Source organism: Protomyctophum parallelum, assembly GCF_964188405.1.
Source record: "Protomyctophum parallelum genome assembly, chromosome: 10".
NCBI lineage: Eukaryota > Metazoa > Chordata > Actinopteri > Myctophiformes > Myctophidae > Protomyctophum > Protomyctophum parallelum.
The window spans coordinates 49,529,566-49,544,298 of NC_139704.1; the positions used below are offsets into that span (position 1 = coordinate 49,529,566).

General features: G+C 46.9%; 1 protein-coding gene across 1 annotated transcript in view; it reads left to right on the forward strand.

The window, feature by feature from the left end:
* The first annotated feature begins 4,645 nt into the window (after positions 1-4,645).
* Positions 4,646-14,733, forward strand: part of cdh5 (cadherin 5) — a 78,112-nt gene continuing 68,024 nt past the window's right edge. The window contains exon 1 of the mRNA XM_083774780.1: positions 4,646-5,367. The gene's annotated coding sequence lies outside the window, so the exon portion shown is untranslated. The remainder of the gene's footprint in view (positions 5,368-14,733) is intronic.

The window sequence follows — 14,733 nt, forward strand, 5'->3', positions numbered from 1 at the left end:
CAGGGATTCTAATTAGAGGCGGAGGCTTCTATTTACATAGAGGTCAGTCAATTCAACCCTTTGTCAGCCTTCTGATTGGTCCCCGACTGACCAATCAGCAGGCTCTTTCCACCTTGTTTATGTTGAATTTGCTAAAACATATTTTTTTGGAAAAAAAAAACTAAGAACAAACTTTGATCAAACCAAGTATTACACAGTGGTTCAGGGAATTGTCTATATGTTTACCTTTGGAAAAGATTGCAGACATTCTTAAATGAGTAATTGTCTTGTCTTGTAATGTTCATTGTTGTTTTCTGTATATGTTGGTATTGTCATTTGTTTGTAAAAAAGGAAAATAAATACATTGTTGAAAAAAAAAGAACAAACTTGATCTGCCCTGCAGTCACCACGCTGCACCTGTGATGTTCCTTTTTACAGACAGATCAGACAGACAGACAGACAGACAGACAGACAGACAGACAGACAGACAGACAGACAGACAGGGTGATGATGTCATGCTCTTTCATGAGGACGATCAAACAGGAGAATGACCTTGGACACGGAGATGAGACGAACATATACGTGTGTGCACGTGCGTGTGCGTGCGTGGCCGCTTGGGGAAACAGAAGGTTCCTGCCTGTTCGCCCTGAAGCCTGAATTAGTGTCAAAGTTCTAAATATGCACCATTTAGCACACAGATGGATCACTGAGGCCCAAACCACATCCTCAGAACCGGAACATGGATTTCACAGGTAAATAAAAGTGGGTGAAAATGTACTTATTTTGTGTGCAACTCTCAATGTAAAACATGTCCGCCTACCTATACAGTCTAGAGTAGCTTCATCTGGGCTTGTTTTCATAGACCCTGGTTGCTTGTTTCTCTCTCACAATGTGGCAACACTGTACATGGACCAGAGTTCTGACGACGCTCGTTTAGTTTGTTAGTTAGTTAGTTTGTTTGTGTTGTTGTTGGTTGTTTGTTTGTGTTGTTGTTGGTTGTTTGTTTGTGTTGTTGTTGGTTGCCGTGGAAACCACTATACTTTAAACAAATGTCTTGATGTTTGTTGACAGCATGCTGACATCTCACTGCAGGGCACAATGTGTCTCTGTCTCTCTCTCTCTCTCTCTCTCTCTGTCTCTCTCTCTCTCTCTGTCTCTGTCTCTGTCTCTGTCTGTCTGTCTGTCTCTCTCTCTCTCTCTCTCTCTCTCTCTCTCTCTCTCTCTCTCTGTTAACCCATTCTGAACGGGAACCCCTTTTGGTGTTAGCATCATGTTATGCTTTAGCTATTTAAAAATAGCAGATCTACAAGCTCGTAGCGCAGGTCTGCTATTTTTGAAAAATCGAAGAACCACTGACATAGAAACATAGCTTTTTCAGAAAACTGTCATTTTCAAACTGTCATTTTTAGAATCTGATCTCAGGTCAGGTGCATTTATAAAGCCCTTTCATCCAAAGCGATTTACATAGCGTGTGCATTCCATTCATCCATTCACACACCGATGGCGGAGGAAACCATGCGAGGCACCAACCTGCCCATCAGGAGCATTTAGGGGTTCAGAGTCTAACGACACTAACTCTGGGGGAGCTCGCGGTCCACATGGAGTCCTCACGGTTCCTAACCGGCCGCTCTGCCGGGCCACTCTACCGCTGAGTCACTGCTGCCGTCTCTGTCTCTCCCTGTTGTCATGACCTGACTCAAATCATGACAAGTATGGGAGACGACACACAGAAATGACTGCCAAAATGTATTTATTAGCAACTAGCTTTAAATTATACTTTACTTTTAGAGTGGGGTGTGAGTAGTCAGTTGTATCAGTAGTGTAGTGCATGTATGCCTGTGTGAGAATGTAGTGTATGTGCAGGTGCATTAACTAAGGACCAAACTAACTCAAAAGAACCAAAACCAAACAATGTTTCCTGGGAAGGAGTGAGAGAGGGAATGGCCTTGACTCCTAGCCAGATTGGAGTCAGGTGTGCCTCTTCCACTCTCTCTCTGTCTCTGTCTCTCTGCCCTCTGAATCTGTCTGTCTCTGTCTGTCTCTCCCTGTCTCTCTCTGTCTCCCTGTCTCTCTCCCTGTCTCTCTGTCTGTCTGTCTGTCTGTCTCTCTCTCTGCCCTGTGAATCTGTCTGTCTGTCTCTCTGCCCTGTGAATCCGTCTGTCCGGCTATCTATCTTAGATAAATCCAAACTGACCGGACCCCACATGCACGCACTCACGTGCACACGCACACTCACTCACGTGCACACTGCACACGTACATGCACTCATGGCGCGCACACAGAAAAAGAGGCACCCACACACACACACACACCGAGGGCTCAGTAGTTCATCTTGTCATCCTGAAACCACTAAATATAGGAAGACATTTATACAACACAGTGGTTTCTCTAAGAATGCACCTCTCTGTCTCTCTCAGTTCAACTCAAAGGAGCTTTATTGGCACGAGAAAACATACGTTCACAGTGCCAAAGCAAAAGTCAATCAAGATGAAACAATATAATAAACATGTAACTCTCTCTCTCCTCTCTCTCTCTCTGTCTCTCTCTCTCTCTCCCTCGCAGAAATCCTCTCATCTCATTTACTGGCATTATAGAAACACACACGCGCACACACACACACGCACATGCGCACGCGCACACACACACACACACACACACACACACACACACACACACACACACACACACACACACACACACACACACACACACACATACACACACACACACACGGCGGTGTGAAACATTGACTAGCCCTATGTGGGTATAAATCTCGGAGGGTTCAAATAATCCTCGCTAACCTGTTCAACTTAATCCTTCTAATCTCTCTGTCTCATGAATAATTAATCTATTCCTCTCTCTGGGGGTCTCTGGCGGTGCGCTCCCCCTTCCTCCCCCCCTCCCCCCCCCACCCCCCTCTCACCCCCTCTCACCCCCCCCCCCCCTAACCCCCTGCCCCCCCCCCCTCCTCTCTCTCTCCATGTGTTTTCATCACGGAAGAGGGGCTCAGGACCACGTAAGGCTCAGATGTGCTCTAACCCATTCTGACCTGAGATCAGATTCATACGAGGTTTCCGCCGGACACACACTGGTCTGATGAACCATTCTGACCTGAGATCAGATTCATACGAGGTTTCCGCCGGACACACACTGGTCTGATGAACCCATTCTGACCTGAGATCAGATTCATACGAGGTTTCCGCCGGACACACACTGGTCTGATGAACCCATTCTGACCTGAGATCAGATTCTAAAAATGTCAGTCGCTCTTCGATTTTTCAAAAATAGCAGACCTACAAGCTCATATCGCGCCACTCGGTGGCGCGATATGAGCTTGTAGATCTGCTATTTTAAATAGCTAAAGCATAACATGATGCCGACACCAAAATTGGTGCCCGGTCAGAATGGGCTGAAGCAGGGGTCTGGCAACCTTTTTGAAATCGGGTAGTGTTGTGCCAATAATGTCAACGTTCATTTCAATGACGCCACATCCAAGATGCACATGATTTGATTGTCCACAAATGTAACCTTTTAAATGTCTGACATTGTTATAATGGTCATTAGACTCAATAGCAATAACCTCAAGATAATCTCCCAGACTCACAGATTGTGTAGAATTATGTGCAGGATGGGACTTCATTTATTTGACTATACGTATTTTGAAATAGCGTTTACCAAAACTCCTCTCACACTCATGCCAGTGCAGTGTGCCAGTGATCACCATCCTTTGTGCCAACGTTGGCACCGATGCCAAAGGTGTAGCAGATCTACAAGCCTGTAGAGCTTGTAGATCTGCTATATATTCACGCCTTCATCTCTCTCTCTCTCTCTCTGACAGGAGCCCCGGGCGGCGAAGGAGAGCGCGGTCACAATAACAGGAAGTGAGTATGGGAAGTGGGCAGTGACCTGTGTGGTGAGAGAGAGAGAGAGAGAGAGAGAGAGAGAGAGAGAGAGAGAGAGAGAGAGACAGACAGACATACGTGCACGTGCAGACACACACCACAGAAAGAGGGAGAGAGAGGTGCGGGAGGTAGAGAGAAAAGACACGCGCGCGTACGTGTGTGTGTGTACACACACACACACACACACACACACACACCACACACACACACACACACACACACACACACACACACACACACACACACACACACACACACACACACACACACACACACACACACACACACACACACACACACACACACACACAGTGAGAGAGAGAGAGGGTGGGGGAGAGATACAGAGAGAGAGAGAGAGAGATACAGAGAGAGAGAGAGAGAGAGAGAGAGAGAGAGAGAGAGAGAGAGAGAGAGAGAGAGAGAGAGAGAGAGAGAGAGATACAGAGAGAGAGAGAGAGAGAGATGAGAGAGAGAGAGAGAGAGAGAGAGAGAGATACAGAGAGAGAGAGAGAGAGATACAGAGAGAGAGAGAGAGAGAGAGAGAGATACAGAGAGAGAGAGAGAGAGATACAGAGAGAGAGAGAGGGTGGGGAGAGATACAGAGAGAGAGAGAGAGATGTTAATTTCCATCCCAGTGCAGTTTGAACCTCATCAGTGGAGGCTGAACTCTCCTCTGTCTATAGCGGAGGTGAAGCTGAGAGCCACCAGACCACCGCTGGGACTTGAACCTTAAGGAACCTGGAGGCTCTGAGCACTGATTTACTATCATTAATACTATACGTACTAGATTTTAAAGACGGGATTCTGGTGGTCAGTCACGGTCTTTTAGGTATCTTCAGGAGGGGAAATATCCGGTTCCTTGGACTGGGTCTTATTGGACTGTTCTCATCATCTTGGACCGTTCATCCAACTGGACTTCAGAACATCCATTCTGACCATCCTCTCCCCTCCGAGGGTATTCCTTTGAGCCGACTTCCATCCACATTTTGGACTTTTACGAACACAGCGACGGGATCTGGATCGGTTCTGTTTGTTATAGTTTTGTTTTTGTTGTGAAGACGGAAAATATATCTGGAAACCGGAGTAGGAGCAGAGCAGAGCGGAGCGGACTGGCTGCGGTTCCACCTGCTGTGTGTGTGTGTGTGTGTGGGAAGTGGAGCGGAGTCAGGCTCGAGAACCGTCCGCTGCGCGCTGCGCGAGAGAGAGAGAGAGAGAGAGAGAGAGAGAGAGAGACAGAGAGAGAGAGACATACACACACACACACCTCGAAGCAGTTAATTACTGAAGAATAACAAAGCGAGGCTGAAGCTGGATTCTCCTGGATTCTATACTGAACAGAACCTCTATTGGACTCAGACTAGATCTCTCCTGGATTCTACTGACACAGAACCCAAACATACAGGTTCTGTTGGGAGTCCTATACAGACCACAGAACACAGAACCAAACCATACAGGTTCTGTTGGACCACAGAACACAGAACCAGGGGTAAGTAAGGTCTATATGTCCGATTTGAATGCTGAGTGAAACATCACTCACTCTTTCATTGAGAGAGTCTTAATGTAACCCAATGGACCCATATTACATTTGTACACACTCAGTTACAAGTGGTCCAGTTAACGCTGTCTCCCATCTGTCGGTGTGTGTGTGTGTGTGTGTGTGTGTGTGTGTGGTGTGTGTGTGTGTGTGTGTGTGTGGTGTGTGTGTGTGCGTGATGTGTGTGTGTGTGTGTGTGTGTGCGCCTAACTTTGTCAACGCTATACCTGGCTTTGTTCGTTTATACTCTGTAGTACAACGGTTGTCACTTGTCAAAAGAACAGATCTATAATAATTCTTAGTACTTAGTACTATAGTACTATAGTACTAATAATAACACATCGTATTTACAGATTAGAGAGTGTTATAAAAGGGCATACAAAAGAACAAAGGCCAGACAGAAAAACAACAACATTAGACCCTTCTTTAAAAAGTCAATTGAAAACTAATGAAGGCATAGAGAGAAAAATACCCGTGGAAATAAGACAAGACATTTTTTTAAGCTATGTTTAGAATTATTATTTTTTAAAGTATGGGTGGATTGTGGGTCTCTTATTATTCACTATTATTCAATAAGACACTTATTCCGCGGACACCCCATTTGAAAAGACATGTCTGCAGCAGAGACCCCCATAAGAGAATATTTTACGGCTCAATAGCAGTGATTCTCAACCCGTAAAAAAATCAAGGACCCCCCAGTTTGACATGCATTAGTCTACGGACCCCCCATTTAATGGCATTCCTCTCTCTGGGACCCCCAATTTACATCAATCTAAAATCAATGTTAATTTAACTCTGAGAGTTATACAGACACATATAAGGGTCCATTTGGTTCCAAACTATCATTTAGCTGGGGACCCCCTGGAACTCCCTCAAGGACCCCTGGGGGTCCCCGGACCACACTTTGGGAACCACTGGTCTATGGCGGAACGGGGCAAGGAGGAGTTGGTGTTGGACCGATTCAAATTAGAATCGCCGTTCTCATTATGAACGATTATACAACAGGTCGTTTCGAGGAAGCAATGTGATTGGTTGAAACAGCCTTCTAGCCGTGGTTCAAACCAGCACCGCTCCACGCCTAATCAAAACAAATAATTCAGCCGCTCTGTTCTCCCAGAGCGCTAGCAAACTGGATGGCTAGGCTAGCTAGTTTCTTGGGACATTTGTGGTCGTAGTGACTACATCTGTCATTAAAAGAAAATTGCTTCAGTGATGCTTGCGGAACTCGACTTCGTCTCGTTCCTGACTGCATCCCTGTCGTGGCAATAATCACATTAAACCACACCCTCTCGTGTAATATTGATTAATTCAAAAACGATTCATAAAACAATGACATAAAAAACACTGCTGTAGCTGGTTACAGTTGCAGGAGTTTTCACTATGTGGTGTTTGTGATATGAAATGTATAAGCTTACCAACATCACAGTAAATATGATCGTGTCTTCAGTCATATTCAAGTGACTCCTGCAGTCACTTCAGTTCAGCACGTGTGTGTGTGTGTGTGTGTGTGTGTGTGTGTGTGTGTGTGTGTGTGTGTGTGTGTGTGTGTGTGTGTGTGTGTGTGTGTGTGTGTGTGTGTGTGTGTGTGTGTGTGCGTGTGTGTGTGTGTGTGTGTGTGTGTGTGTGTGCACTACAGCTAAATCTATGTAACTATCAAAGCCAATCATTTCTACTCTGGTAGAAGTGTCACGCTGCGAGGCAGGAGGTTTACATACAGTAGGACCCAAACACAGGACAGAGGCAGAGGCAGAGCAGTGAGAATCACAGGAGGTTTATATACAGTAGGACCCAAACACAGGGCAGAGACAGAGAGGCAGAGCAGAGAGAATCACAGGAGGTTTATATACAGTAGGACCCAAACACAGGACAGAGGCAGAGAGGCAGAGCAGAGAGAATCACAGGAGGTTTATATACAGTAGGACCCAAACACAGGACAGAGACAGAGAGGCAGAGCAGAGAGAATCACAGGAGGTTGATTACCAAAAACACTAGTGACATACAGGAGCAAAACCCATACATCCCGGCTCCTCCTCCTGTCCACATGTCGAAGTGTCCTTGAGCAAAGACACTGGACCCCTAATTGCTCCCGATGTGCTGGTTGGTGCCTTGCGTGGCTTCCGCCGCAATCAGTGTATGAATGTGTGTGTAAATGAATGGGTGAATGTAATGCACAATCTATGTAAAGGTGTGTGAATGTGTGTGTGAATGGGTGAATGTAATGCACAATCTATGTAAAGATGTGTGAATGTGTGTGTGAATGGGTGAATGTAATGCACAGTCTATGTAAAGGTGTATGAATGTGTGTGTGAATGGGTGAATGTAATGCACAATCTATGTAAAGATGTGTGAATGTGTGTGTGAATGGGTGAATGTAATGCACAATCTATGTAAAGGTGTGTGAATGGGTGAATGCAATGCACAACCTATGTAAAGTTCCTTGGATAAAGGCGCTTTATAAATGCACCGTTTACCATTTATACAACAATGATCTGACAAGGAACTCCAAAACCAGAGGAGTATAAAATACACACGAGGAACGATAACAGGGTACAGGTTAACTAATCGACACTGGGATAGGCTGAGGAACTATAACAGAACACTCACAGTATACCACTGAGACACTGGGATAGGCTGAGGGAACTATAACAGAACACTCACAGTATACCACTGAGACACTGGGATAGGCTGAGGGGGAACTATAACAGAACACTCACAGTATACCACTGAGACACTGGGATAGGCTGAGGGAACTATAACAGAACACTCACAGTATACCACTGAGACACTGGGATAGGCTGCAGGGGAACGATAACAGAACACTCACAGTATACCTCTGATACACTGGGATAGGCTGAGGGAACTATAACAGAACACTCACAGTATACCACTGAGACACTGGGATAGGCTGAGGAACTATAACAGAACACTCACAGTATACCACTGAGACACTGGGATAGGCTGAGGGAACTATAACAGAACACTCACAGTATACCACTGAGACACTGGGATAGGCTGAGGGAACGATAACAGAACACTCACAGTATACCACTGAGACACTGGGATAGGCTGAGGGAACGATAACAGAACACTCACAGTATACCACTGAGACACTGGGATAGGCTGATGAACTATAACAGAACACTCACAGTATACCACTGAGACACTGGGATAGGCTGAGGGAACTATAACAGAACACTCACAGTATACCACTGAGACACTGGGATAGGCTGAGGGAACTATAACAGAACACTCACAGTATACCACTGAGACACTGGGATAGGCTGAGGGAACTATAACAGAACACTCACAGTATACCACTGAGACACTGGGATAGGCTGAGGGAACTATAACAGAACACTCACAGTATACCACTGAGACACTGGGATAGGCTGAGGAACGATAACAGAACACTCACAGTATACCACTGAGACACTGGGATAGGCTGGGGAACTATAACAGAACACTCACAGTATACCACTGAGACACTGGGATAGGCTGAGGAACTATAACAGAACACTCACAGTATACCTCTGAGACACTGGGATAGGCTGAGGAACTATAACAGAACACTCACAGTATACCACTGAGACACTGGGATAGGCTGAGGAACGATAACAGAACACTCACAGTATACCACTGAGACACTGGGATAGGCTGGGGAACGATAACAGAACACTCACAGTATACCACTGAGACACTGGGATAGGCTGAGGGAACGATAACAGAACACTCACAGTATACCACTGAGACACTGGGATAGGCTGAGGGAACTATAACAGAACACTCACAGTATACCACTGAGACACTGGGATAGGCTGAGGGACTATAACAGAACACTCACAGTATACCACTGAGACACTGGGATAGGCTGAGGGAACGATAACAGAACACTCACAGTATACCACTGAGACACTGGGATAGGCTGAGGGAACTATAACAGAACACTCACAGTATACCACTGAGACACTGGGATAGGCTGAGGGAACGATAACAGAACACTCACAGTATACCACTGAGACACTGGGATAGGCTGAGGGAACTATAACAGAACACTCACAGTATACCACTGAGACACTGGGATAGGCTGAGGAACTATAACAGAACACTCACAGTATACCACTGAGACACTGGGATAGGCTGAGGGAACTATAACAGAACACTCACAGTATACCACTGAGACACTGGGATAGGCTGAGGGAACTATAACAGAACACTCACAGTATACCACTGAGACACTGGGATAGGCTGAGGGAACTATAACAGAACACTCACAGTATACCACTGAGACACTGGGATAGGCTGAGGGAACGATAACAGAACACTCACAGTATACCTCTGAGACACTGGGATAGGCTGAGGAACTATAACAGAACACTCACAGTATATCACTGAGACACTGGGATAGGCTGGGGAACTATAACAGAACACTCACAGTATACCACTGAGACACTGGGATAGGCTGAGGGGGAACTATAACAGAACACTCACAGTATACCACTGAGACACTGGGATAGGCTGAGGGGGAACTATAACAGAACACTCACAGTATACCACTGAGACACTGGGATAGGCTGGGGAACTATAACAGAACACTCACAGTATACCACTGAGACACTGGGATAGGCTGAGGGAACTATAACAGAACACTCACAGTATATCACTGAGACACTGGGATAGGCTGAGGAACTATAACAGAACACTCACAGTATACCACTGAGACACTGGGATAGGCTGAGGGAACTATAACAGAACACTCACAGTATACCACTGAGACACTGGGATAGGCTGAGGGAACTATAACAGAACACTCACAGTATACCACTGAGACACTGGGATAGGCTGAGGAACTATAACAGAACACTCACAGTATACCACTGAGACACTGGGATAGGCTGAGGAACTATAACAGAACACTCACAGTATACCACTGAGACACTGGGATAGGCTGAGGAACGATAACAGAACACTCACAGTATACCACTGAGACACTGGGATAGGCTGGGGGACTATAACAGAACACTCACAGTATACCACTGAGACACTGGGATAGGCTGATGGGGAACGATAACAGAACACTCACAGTATACCACTGAGACACTGGGATAGGCTGGGGAACTATAACAGAACACTCACAGTATACCACTGAGACACTGGGATAGGCTGATGGGGAACGATAACAGAACACTCACAGTATACCACTGAGACACTGGGATAGGCTGAGGGAACTATAACAGAACACTCACAGTATACCACTGAGACACTGGGATAGGCTGAGGGAACGATAACAGAACACTCACAGTATACCACTGAGACACTGGGATAGGCTGAGGAACTATAACAGAACACTCACAGTATACCACTGAGACACTGGGATAGGCTGAGGAACTATAACAGAACACTCACAGTATACCACTGAGACACTGGGATAGGCTGAGGGAACTATAACAGAACACTCACAGTATACCACTGAGACACTGGGATAGGCTGAGGGAACTATAACAGAACACTCACAGTATACCACTGAGACACTGGGATAGGCTGAGGGAACTATAACAGAACACTCACAGTATACCACTGAGACACTGGGATAGGCTGAGGAACTATAACAGAACACTCACAGTATACCACTGAGACACTGGGATAGGCTGGGGGACTATAACAGAACACTCACAGTATACCACTGAGACACTGGGATAGGCTGATGGGGAACGATAACAGAACACTCACAGTATACCACTGAGACACTGGGATAGGCTGAGGGAACGATAACAGAACACTCACAGTATACCACTGAGACACTGGGATAGGCTGAGGGAACGATAACAGAACACTCACAGTATACCACTGAGACACTGGGATAGGCTGAGGAACTATAACAGAACACTCACAGTATACCACTGAGACACTGGGATAGGCTGAGGGAACGATAACAGAACACTCACAGTATACCACTGAGACACTGGGATAGGCTGAGGAACTATAACAGAACACTCACAGTATACCACTGAGACACTGGGATAGGCTGAGGAACGATAACAGAACACTCACAGTATACCTCTGAGACACTGGGATAGGCTGAGGGAACGATAACAGAACACTCACAGTATACCACTGAGACACTGGGATAGGCTGAGGAACTATAACAGAACACTCACAGTATACCACTGAGACACTGGGATAGGCTGGGGGACTATAACAGAACACTCACAGTATAACCACTGAGACACTGGGATAGGCTGATGGGGAACGATAACAGAACACTCACAGTATACCACTGAGACACTGGGATAGGCTGAGGGAACGATAACAGAACACTCACAGTATACCACTGAGACACTGGGATAGGCTGAGGAACGATAACAGAACACTCACAGTATACCACTGAGACACTGGGATAGGCTGAGGAACTATAACAGAACACTCACAGTATACCACTGAGACACTGGGATAGGCTGAGGGAACTATAACAGAACACTCACAGTATACCACTGAGACACTGGGATAGGCTGAGGGAACTATAACAGAACACTCACAGTATACCACTGAGACACTGGGATAGGCTGAGGGAACTATAACAGAACACTCACAGTATACCACTGAGACACTGGGATAGGCTGAGGGAACTATAACAGAACACTCACAGTATACCACTGAGACACTGGGATAGGCTGAGGAACTATAACAGAACACTCACAGTATACCACTGAGACACTGGGATAGGCTGAGGAACATATACAGAACACTCACAGTATACCACTGAGACACTGGGATAGGCTGAGGGAACTATAACAGAACACTCACAGTATACCACTGAGACACTGGATAGGCTGAGGAACTATAACAGAACACTCACAGTATACCACTGAGACACTGGGATAGGCTGAGGAACTATAACAGAACACTCACAGTATACCACTGAGACACTGGGATAGGCTGAGGGACTATAACAGAACACTCACAGTATACCACTGAGACACTGGGATAGGCTGATGGGAACGATAACAGAACACTCACAGTATACCACTGAGAACACTGGGATAGGCTGAGGGAACTATAACAGAACACTCACAGTATACCACTGAGACACTGGGATAGGCTGCATGGGGAACGATAACAGAACACTCACAGTACCGCCGAGGTATAACACATGGTATAACACATGGTTTGACAGGCTGGGGTGTTCTGATTGGACCATATCGTCACCACATTGTTTTGGTCTGATTCTTGGAGAGGAATCTGGGACAGAAAATCCTCCGGAGATCATCTGGGGAGGACCCCACACACACGCACAGGCACATACGCACGCACGCACGCACGCACACACACACACAGGCACGCACGCACGCACGCACGCACTGCACGCACGCACGCACGCACGCACGCACGCCACACACACAGAAGGTTTGCGATGGCGATCATTCCTCGGGTCAGGCAGATGTTGGTGTGGTTTGTGGTCAAAGTGCAGAACATCCTGTGTTTTAAATATAACCTCATTTCTCATTCAAGACATATTTTAAATACCGGCGGCTCGTATCTCGTTGAAGAGGACTTGTTGTGATCCGATATATTACGTTATCGATTTAATCGGTTCGAGGCCAATATCGTCCGATATACCGATGTTTGTTTGTCGATTTAAAACCTCCGTCACTATAGTTTAGACCGGCAAAAAGAGAGAGAGAGAGAAATCTGATCAATTATGCGGTTTAATCACCTCGTTAAAGGAAAATATCATAGATCCCACGAGGAATTATGATGAATGATGCGTGTGCGTGTGCGTGTGTGTGTGTGCGCGCGTGCGTATGTGTGTGTGTGTGTGTGTGTGTGTGTGCGTCTGTCTGAGAGAGAGAGAGAGAGAGAGAGTCTGGCAAAGAGACAGATCGTTGGAAGCTGCTCCGTGATTAAATCTGATTTAATCTGTTTTGGGCAAACACACACACACACACACACACACACACACACACACACACACACAGGGGATAGCGCAGAATGACAGAATCAAAGGATTTATGGTCATGACTCACCATGACGATCCTTGAGTTAATTGAAATCTCTATGGGAAAAATGAATGGGGTCTGGAATGGATGTGTGAAACCCCAGGGACCCCATAAGAGAGGATGGGGACCCATGGACCCCATAAGAGAGGATGGTGGAACCCCATGGACCCCCATAAGAGAGGATGGATGGAACCCCCAGGGACCCCCATAAGAGAGGATGGATGGAACCCCCAGGGACCCCCATAAGAGAGGATGGGTGGAACCCCCAGGGACCCCCATAAGAGAGGATGGGATGGAACCCCAGGGACCCCCATAAGAGAGGATGGGTGGAACCCCAGGGACCCCATAAGAGAGGATGGATGGAACCCCCAGGGACCCCCATAAGAGAGGATGGATGGAACCCCCAGGGACCCCCATAAGAGAGGATGGTGGAACCCCCAGGGACCCCCATAAGAGAGGATGGGTGGAAACCCCAGGGACCCCCATAAGAGAGGATGGGTGGAACCCAGGGACCCCATAAGAGAGGATGGATGGAACCCCAGGGACCCCCATAAGAGAGGATGGGTGGAACCCCAGGGACCCCCATAAGAGAGGATGGGTGGAACCCCAGGGACCCCCATAAGAGAGGATGATGGAACCCCAGGACCCCATAAGAGAGGATGGATCCCAGGGACCCCCATAAGAGAGGATGGGTGGAACCCAGGGACCCCCATAAGAGAGGATGGGTGTAACCCCCAGGGACCCCCATAAGAGAGGATGGGTGGAACCCCAGGGACCCCCATAAGAGAGATGGGTGGAACCCCAGGGACCCCCATAAGAGAGGATGGGTGAACCCCAGGGACCCCCATAAGAGAGGATGGGTGGAACCCCCAGGGACCCCAATAAGAGAGATGGGGTGGAACCCCCAGGGACCCCCATAAGAGAGGATGGGTGGAACCCCCAGGGACCCCCATAAGAGAGGATGGGTGGAACCCCCAGGGACCCCATAAGAGAGGATGGGTGGAACCCCAGGGACCCCATAAGAGAGGATGGGTGGAACCCCAGGACCCCCGAAATAAGAGAGGATGGGTGGAACCCCCAGGGACCCCCGAAATAAGAGAGGCTTCTTTTTTTACGGCTCTAACAGTGATTTTCAAACATTTTCATTTCAAGGACCCCCCCCCCCCCCCCCCCCCATGCAGGTTTGACCTGAATTAAAAAAAACATTCTTTATAACATTCCAACTGTGTTAATTTGCTAAAAAAACGAAAACCACCACAAAAAAAAAAAAAAAGAAAGAAAACATTGATTGAAGTGAAGTTTCATTATAGCCGACTTGTGGTTG